Source organism: Cuculus canorus, chromosome Z (genome assembly GCF_017976375.1).
Source record: "Cuculus canorus isolate bCucCan1 chromosome Z, bCucCan1.pri, whole genome shotgun sequence".
Taxonomy (NCBI): Eukaryota; Metazoa; Chordata; class Aves; order Cuculiformes; family Cuculidae; genus Cuculus; species Cuculus canorus.
In genome coordinates this window covers 27,062,863-27,072,233 of record NC_071441.1, presented here as the reverse complement: position 1 = coordinate 27,072,233, position 9,371 = coordinate 27,062,863, and the positions used below count along the sequence as shown (strand labels likewise).

General features: G+C 35.3%; 1 long non-coding RNA gene across 1 annotated transcript; it reads right to left on the bottom strand.

Moving 5' to 3' along the window:
* Positions 1-560: 560 nt before the first annotated feature.
* Positions 561-7,179, bottom strand: LOC128850471 (uncharacterized). The gene is made up of 3 exons (XR_008447880.1): positions 6,994-7,179; positions 1,405-1,483; positions 561-642 (listed from the first exon to the last, which is right to left on the bottom strand). It is a non-coding gene; the product is annotated as an uncharacterized LOC128850471 (long non-coding RNA).
* Between the last annotated feature and the right edge of the window lie 2,192 nt (positions 7,180-9,371).

Genomic DNA, 9,371 nt, shown 5'->3' with positions numbered 1-9,371 from the left:
CCTTCAGCCCTTCAGTCTCACACTGTATTTCATCTTATTTGACATCTTGTAATTTTAGGCTAATGCTCCAAAGTTTGCTCTAATCGTCAGTGTACACAGGGCACTGGTAATCTATAGAATTAAGAATGAAAATAAAACCCTTTTTTACACCATTTGTGTGTAGCATCACACGGCTGCTGTTGCCAAAGTGTTCAAAGAAAAGAAACAACTTCAGACCTTTATAGCACACCTCTGAGGAGTTTAATATCCTTTTAAAGTTCTAAAATAGAATCATGCCTATTTTGGTTTGACTGCTCCATTTACTACATAGATGAGTAAATAAAATACTGCCTGGTGCTGTCACTTTGTATAAGGAAGAGTACGTGAGCTGAGAACATCAAGATTTCATATTCCCAAGGAAAATCAGTACATGTTTATGATATTTTAGTGAATTTTTCAATATCCTGCTGAGGCTTGTCAAATATATATACTCTGACTTATTACCTTGGTGGTGAGAATGTTAGGCACAATAATTACACTTATACTAAGCACTCAAAAATTTCTACTAAATATATATATTACCTAGATGATAACCCAAAGTTGTATCTGTGGTGGTAATAATGATAGTAATAAACAGAAATTTTCTATGATGATCAGCAGATTCTGGAGAAAACAGAAAGGCAAAAATGAATCAAAGGCAGGAGACAGTGGTCAAAGACAGAGTTACTACTAATTCCTTACAATCTTCCCCTGAAAACCAAGTTGCTTATAGTTAAAGAGATAAATTCTACTTGAACAATCAAAATACCAGTACTCTCTTGTTTAGCTATCTTGCCAAGCTCCACTGACAGAGAAGTTTTACAGGCCACGGCAGTCTTTCACAACATAAATTCACAGTTGTTTTGCTTAGGATAAGACTTACACAAAACTACTCCTTTCCTGTCATTGTCAAGAAAGTTATGATTTCAACTCAAAATTGAGTAAAATTCTGATGTTATCTCAAAGTTTCACTTTAAATTTCATATTAATTCAGCATAGGCAAGTATGAAAACTTGTACCAAACCAAAGGTGAAAAAACAGATAAAGGGAGAAGCAGTGGAGATAGTAGAGATTATGAAACAAAATAAAGCTAAAACTTAGAATGCTAATGAAGACAAAGAAAGGTTTGATGAGATGAAGACAGCTACTGTGGGTTAAGACATGCATTAGAATCAAAGAAAAATGTATGTTTCAAACTGTTTAAACAAGCTGAGAAAACATAAGCAAAAATATAGAAAAGACCTCAATGGGAAATTTTGCTTTCTTAGTTTGCATTTTGACTATTTTCCCCTTATAGACTAATGATGGACAAATTCTCCTTCCACCACGTCAACGAGAGCACAAGCACACAATTCACATTCTCTTTCAGTGCATAAGCATCCATACCTCTGTGATGTGCCTTTTGAAGAGCAATATTCCCAAAGCCACTGTAAAATTTGTCAGTTGCTTGGAGCTGTGTCTCAAACTGCAAAAAAATGCATTTTTAAAGTCTGTTTCCTTCCACTTTAATTGGTTAATCACCGTAGCGGGCGCCAGACAGGGGCTCTTGATCTTCTTTCTAACACTGAAACCTCTCACTTTCTCTTTCATGTCCCTTTAATAAATCTGCTCTTTCTCAGCTTTTTTAAAATCACTCCAGAACTCTACAAGTGTAAGCAGTAAAACTGGCAGGTAGAATAAGATGTACTCTAGAATACGCTCCACTTTGCTCTTCTCTCACAAGTAACTCTATGCATCAAAACAACCAAAGTATCAGGAAGGAGTTCTGTCTCTCTATCCTTAGATTTTTTCATCTGTTTTTCATGAGACTCGCTTCTCTTGTTTATTCTGTCACAGTACCAGCTGTGTCAGCCTACAGTTTGTCAGTAATATCCATGTAGCTGATTTCTCGTCAGAAATGAAATAAAAAAATAATAAAAATTTTGTAATTATTGTGTAATACCCGTGCAGTAACTGTCTCATATCCTCCCAATATTGCATGTTCTTAGAAACAGAAATCTGTCTGTTTATTCATTTATTTGTAGTGTCCTGCATTGCCAAAGACACTCACTTAATAGCAGAAGAAAACATGGTCACATTTCTGCAAAAAGCAGAAAAATCTTTCTGCTCAGAATCATCCTTAACAGAACAGCAGAATATTTGTTCTCTGGAGGAAAACTACAGGAGATTCAATTGCTGCAATTTACAAAGAAAAGGAAGAATAATTTTTAGATGACCAGGTTCATCCATCTAGAAAAGTCATGCAAGTTCATATGAAGTCAACAGGGACTATTGAGATGTCACTTAGTATGTAAGTAGATTTATTGATACAGTTAGTACTCACAGTTCAGAAATGTTCAGTGTTTGGAGAATTGCATTTTCAGTTCACCTAATACAATTAGAAATATTTAATCATAGACAGCAGTTTTTGGATGGAAGAATAATCAACGTAAGAAGCTCTAAAAGAAAAAGAGCATAAGTTGTTTTGACAACATTAGTCTACAATTTATTTTCTCATTTCTTCTCTTTGTGAGAGCATGTAAAACAAAATAATCTGAACATTTTATTAGATTAGACTATAGTGTCTTGTCTGGTTTTACTTTAGCTACAGCTTTACAAATAATGCTTTTAAATGTAAGTCAACAGAAAATCTGCTAATTTTTGTGGTTTTTTTTTTTTTTTTTTTTTTTTTTTTTAATGGTAATAGAGGAATAGCTATGTGGCTATATTACCACTGTGGAAACTGCAAAAATGAAATTAAAAGTGATGAAGTTTTGACAAGATATTTCAAATTGATTCCCTTTGTGTGCTATCCGACTTCTAATTTTGACATGAATTGTACTGTAAAGTTCAAGAGTATACACTGACAACACATTCTTAAGGTTATGTATTTTGTACAATATTTCATTGTTCAATTGATACAAAAACAATAAAGAATATTTAGTAAAATAAGTCATTGCAATTTGTTTTGGAAAAAGTTTTAGAATTCCAACCAATTGAGCATGTTGTGACTTTACAGTTATCTCCAAATAAAAGTCCTCTGAGTTCTTTTTCATTTTCCCTGAGACACGACCACAAAATAAAAAGGCTGCTTGCTTGAAGACAGGACTTCTTACCTTTCTCTAAGCTTTCTTAACTAGTTCTGGAATACTTAATAATGCTAATAGACAGGACACATTTAATTCATTTATGGAAATTCAAGGCTTAAGCAATATGTTAACAGTCAAGAAAAGGTACTAACCTGAGTATTATGTAAAGACATTTAGTCAAATAAGTTTGTGCCTGTAGTTGGATAGCCAACATGGAAAATTCCGCATGAATATTCATACTACAAACGTCTTTGCCTGATGATGAGCATTTGCAGAAGAAGAGGCTCTATGTAATGCCATTCAGAGGTTCAGAAAGGGAGTGTTTGTGAAATGGGATGGTCAGGTCTCAAAAAGAGGAAGCATATTTAAGGTGATGATTCCTTTGCAATAAGATTCCATCTGCTTTTTCTTCTCCTATTAATTTCAGGTATTTCTCTCCATGATGAAAATATAAAATATTTAAACATTTAATATTTTATATTTAATATTCTAATATTTAATATTTTAATTTACTTAAATATATCTGGATAATAGGTGAGAGTATTTCCTTTATTGCTTTTCTTTTTGTACAGTACAAAGATGAAAAAAGAAAATACTTTCACCTGAACTACAGACACCATTCAAAATCTTAATGTGAATGTTTACCTAGACACCTCTAGGTTCAATTAGAAGATAGAAGAAGCGACAAAACCCAAACCAAACCAAAACTCAAGCTTTTTACATCCAAAGAGCAAGAAATCTTCATTTAAGAGTTAGAACAATTACATTGTATTGCATCACATTTGAGACTACAGGTATATCAGCCACATTAGTCCTTAAAACAAGGGTTTGCTATACAGAAAAAAGAAACCCCAGCGTTCAGAAGACGGGACCATGCCATGTGTGAGAGTTATTTACAGTGGCAGGGTCTGTGAACGATGCTGTCATTGAGTGCAGCTTCCTGTCCTAAAGGTGTAAGTGATTCCCGCGTCTGCTGTGACCTTGCAGTCCTTTCTTAGAGTTTTCTGTTTCATTTGTGAAGTTAGAGGACATGCCAATTCTTAGCTCTGCTATTCTCACCCAGACACTGAAAATAATCTGTTCAAATACAAATTTTAGGAAGATTTTTCCTTATTTAAAAGTGTGGACTTAAAGTTTTATGAGAAAATGTTAGATTTATAACGTTTATATATTATATATTATGTGTTGTCCAATATATAACACTTTTTTAGCATCAGTCCAATAATGCAAATGCATTTAAAGACAAAGGTCAAATTAATCTGAATTTCTTGCCACAGGCAAGATTAGTCAGGATACCTCCAAATTGTAGCATATTTCTGTGTATAGCAAGCTGTTCTGACTATTTAAATGCTTTTCCAATATCCCCATCAACACATTAAAGCCTATTAACACAAAAATTTTCTGCTGAGCCTCTGACCTCTGAGAAAATTAGCAATTTGACTAATATTCTGCATGTTCCTGAGTCAGCATGTGAGATGCCTCTCTTTGATCATAGTTACTATTCTTCTATAGTTAGCCTAAACAAAACTTTTGAGGTCATGAATTAATATTGCTATGACTTAACACTTGTGAGCTTTGATGCCTTTTTTCCTTCAGTACCTCTTTTCTGTTTTCCTGGATTTTTTTTGTAGGTAGCATTATTAGTTTTTATGTAGTTTTTAGCAATGTCTGAACACATAAGCAATAGATTTTTAAATATATCTTAGTCTAAGTTTTAGTTCTGTGGTGATTTTTAACATTATATCAAATCCCCAAATACCATTGTTTCGTTCTATATGTATATTTATCTTTCTCAATATATCTCTATATGTCTCAAGAACTAGGCAAAATCAACTGCAATACAAACAAATGTTAATAACACATTATGAACTGTCATCACACCAAAATGATATACAGTAGAGCTTAGTACCAAAGTTATTAAACCAATAGAAGCAGTCATTCTTAAAGGATAATTTCTAAAACCATTGGCTTTATACTTTTGTTATATTTTGGGTTAAATGACCACATGAACGACTAGCTATATGCCATTAAATCCATAGGGTATGGCAACCCCTGAGTTACCTATGCATTTTAAGAGTTACTTTGCTCTACATTCTGCAGCTTTGATGGTCTCACACCCAGTGTGGATGAAACCAAGTTTGCTGTGCAAACTGGACTAAGTTTCATAAGTTGGAAGTGAATTGAAAACATTCACAACTGTCGATTCCTCTTAGTGTTGTGTAACAATCTCTGGAGTCATTCCACTCAGCTTGCTACAAATACTTGCCCTAATTTCTTACACACTGAAGTGGTTCTTCTCAGACTCCAGCATTACCTTTCTTCTACTCTTGCCTTTCCAGTTTACATATTGATAGAAGACAGGGGGTTTGTACGTGTCGCACTGACGTGTGTTCTGTTATAGGCATAAAGCATTTTCAGGGGCTTGCACATCACTTTTACATGTGGAGAGCAATGAGGAATGACAGAAGCTATGGTTTTAGTCTGCTGCATGTATGGTAATAAAGAAGTTCACTTTTGTAATATCACTAATATATTTGCTATGTGTGTGATATAATTATTTTTGCCTTTCTAAAGGTATACGCCTTATAGGTATCTGTTGAATAGATGTTAGACTAATTTAGTTTTACTCTTTTTCCCTACTACTATACTTTCTGTCTAAACAATGGTTTTATGTGTGAGGTCATATGTGATTTATGGCTTCCTGAAGATATTTCATCATCCACATAGAGCTGGAATTGATATAATCTCAGGTGTCAAAACTACATATAATTATTGATGTAATCTAGTGTACAGATTTATAATGCCCTAGATTTTTATTAAATCACATTTATACATTTTTCTTATGCAACTTTCACATTGGGATCAATAATACTTATAGAAAGAAAAAAATGTATAAATTAAACAGTCTAAATGATCAATATTAAAACAGAGGTGTTACTGTAAGTTCTTTTAAGTATATAGAAAATGAATACTATTTTTCACTTGTGGTGTAAAATAGGCCAACAACCATCACTGCATTTTTGAGTTATTATTTAAAAAGAGATCAAATAGAGGATTGCAATAAGGGCTAATTCTGTCTTTCTTCACTGGATCTAGTACAGTTTGTACATAATTGTAGCTATAGTTGGGGAAGTAATTGATCACTGTATTAACCATAAACTCCCTGAACTTAGCACAACATCTTCTTCTTTGTTCTCATGTTTATTATGTCCAGCTAGAAATTCTGCCCCCCCATTTCCCCACCTGTTAGGATGTCTTTTTGACGGGGTAATATCTTCTCCAATGCTTTAACTTTCTTCTATGTTCTGACAATCAAGCTCATACTTTTTCTTTTATTACACATTACCTTTGTGCCCCAGTAGTTTGATGTTTTCTCTGTCACAAAGAGATGTTTTTGGCAGAAAGGAAATTAATTTGTCTTTGCATATACATAAGGACATTTTGAATGCTGTGCTTTCAATGTCTCTCTTTCCCTTTTTCAAATATTTTTTTCATTCTGTTTCCTGTGTATCAAATTTCAAAAAAGACCACTGGAATTCTTTTAATGTCAAAGCATATTTGCATTAGCATTGCTAATTAATTGATAAATTATTAACACTAATTACTGCCACAGAATTTCATATGCATGCAAGTACATACATAAAAAATTAGAAATGTAATATAACTATTGCTGTAAATCTGACTGTTGTTAGTCTATGAATCTTGCACAACTCTCTTGGAAGGCTTAAATTTATGTATTTATGTGTTTACATGCACATCTATAAAAATACAAGCACACAGAGGCACAATATACGTCTCATACAAGTATGTATTTTTGAGTTAGTTTCACAGTTATACTTGTTTTTCCTATGCATGCATTTCATTTAAACACTAGTATTAGTAGTCTATCAAAAATGCAAGGCCTTACCTTTACAACCAGGGCTTGATTTCTCAGATATATTATATTTCACTTCCACAGGACTCTCTGCCCTAACGTCTGTGATCAGCAGTACAGTCAGAGTATCAGGCATGACCTCTATATATAGACAGTTCAGTAACAGCACAAGTGAATACTTAGATTCTTACTTCAGGTCCACATTTATCAAGTGATATGACTCACAGAAAGAGATCCTTCAAGCAAACACTTAATCTGCATTGAATTGGGAGTGATCTTGATGATACACTTGGGAAAATAAAGGAGCTTATTGTACAACATAGCAGATGAAAATACCCGCAGCCATTGCACGTACCACTCATTCTGTTAACCATGTAATACACATTGTCATTTTGACGTGTAGACTATTTCTCTTCTTCTGTCACCTCCATGTCAATCCAATTCACTCATTCTTGCCAATGATGAAATGAAAAAGAGAAAAAAAAAAAGAAAAAGGAAAGGAAACAGGGAAAGATTGTTATCCAAGATCTGCATTTGCGGAACATTTTAAAGCCAGTTAGATTAACCATTGGGAAGATGTTAGTCTAGATAAGAGAATCCCCACTGGTTTTCTGTCTCCCTTAGACAATGAAATCACATAGTTGTGTCTGTGCCTCTCTGTTTTGGATTGTTCTATTTTAACACATAACAGATTGAGGGCTGCCTACTATTCCTAATTAACTCAAGTTAAACTAATGAGAGAGAGAGGGTGGAGGGATTGCCAAAAAGAGAAAAGAGATCATGAGTTGGAAGAGATTGAATTACAACTTAAAGGGGATGGAGAAAGGAAAAGAAAAAAAAAAGGGGGGGAAGGGAGGTGTAAATACAGTTAGAGTGAAAAGTAGGAGAGAAGAAAGGCCTGAGAACAGATTTGCCCTTAATTTCCAAGTAAAGGCAAAGATATCTTGCAACATTAACAAAGAAATATAAGCAATCTAACATCGTACCGAAGTCAGATTCCTGCTTGTGAGGAAATACTTCAGCACCCTCTGGAGAACAGCTCAGATTCCAAAATCCAGCTATTGCTCTGCTATCAACAGCTTTCTCCAGCATGTACCCACAATTTAATGATGCAGTTATTTTTGCTGGCAAAATACCAAATAAACTACTCATGGAACTACTTGTGGTCTGTTCTCTCTAAGCCTCAAAAAAATGCCAGGAAAATATCAGGTTTTGTTGTGCTACACCAAACAAATTTAAATATAGTTTTCCTTATGCTAAGAGTTAGAAATAGGCATACATAAGCAAAGAGGAAGGTAGAACTGAATGACCTGAGTTTAAAAACAAAGTATTATTTTTCTCAGCTACGAAACATTCACACACAAGAGGTTTTCACTTTTCACTTTCACTGTTATAAATTATTTTGTGTATAGATATATTTATAGGGAATATAGTACAACATATTTTCTGAAGATTTCCTATGTAAAAACACAAATCTGAATGCCTATTGATCTTAAATACATTCAGTGCTGTCTTAATTCTGCTTTCACACTGCTGTTACCAGTAGGTTATTTGTTGGGCTTGACAGCACAACCTATTACAAAATGGCAATGATCAACTTTAATGTGGAGCAAGTATGAAATAAGAGTTGAGTTTCAGGTATGCACATACTGTGCAGTGTCATGTTTAGAAGGATGTCTTTTTGCCCCAGTCCCAGGAGAATACTCTGGCCAACAATCCCACATTTCTATGCCTGGGGTCTCCTCTCAGCATGTAGAGATAGCGTTGGAAGGCTGCTGGAGGCAGAGGGGATGATGGCAGCATGTTTGCTGCAGCTGAAGCTATATGGCTTGCAAAAAGCAAGACCTCACCTCTTCAACACATATCCCCTCTCCAGTTTCAGAGTGGGCAGAAGGAAAGAGGAGTGGTAACAGCCAGGGAAGGAATAGGAGAGGTGGAGAAAGCTGGTGAAGACAAGGGAAAGGTCAAGCTGGGGAGCATCACTGTAAGCCAGGCTGAAAGAAAAATGTAAGCTGGAGAAAACATGATGTCAGGTCAAGGAGGGGAAGGTGAGGGAAGGAGTCAAAGGCGGGGAGATGAGGGAAATACTGGGAAAACAACATGCAGAGACATGGAAGACGCTGAAAACAGAGCTGGGCTGGGTCAGCAGGAGTTTTGGTAGGCAGCATGCAGCTGGAAGAGAAAGAGGAGAAAGGAGGGTGGTGGGAGAGGTGAGGGCTGGGGATGAAGCCCTGCCCCCACTGCCCTCAGCCCAAATACAGAACCTGTTGTTGGACTCCACGCCTGTGTGTGCTTGGACACTTCTGTGGACACACATGCATGTATATTCTTGCCTGTCTAATGCTGCCTGGTTTGGGTTAGTGAAAGTGCTGGCTGGTTTAACAACAGACAAGGGGATGTGACAGGTAAGT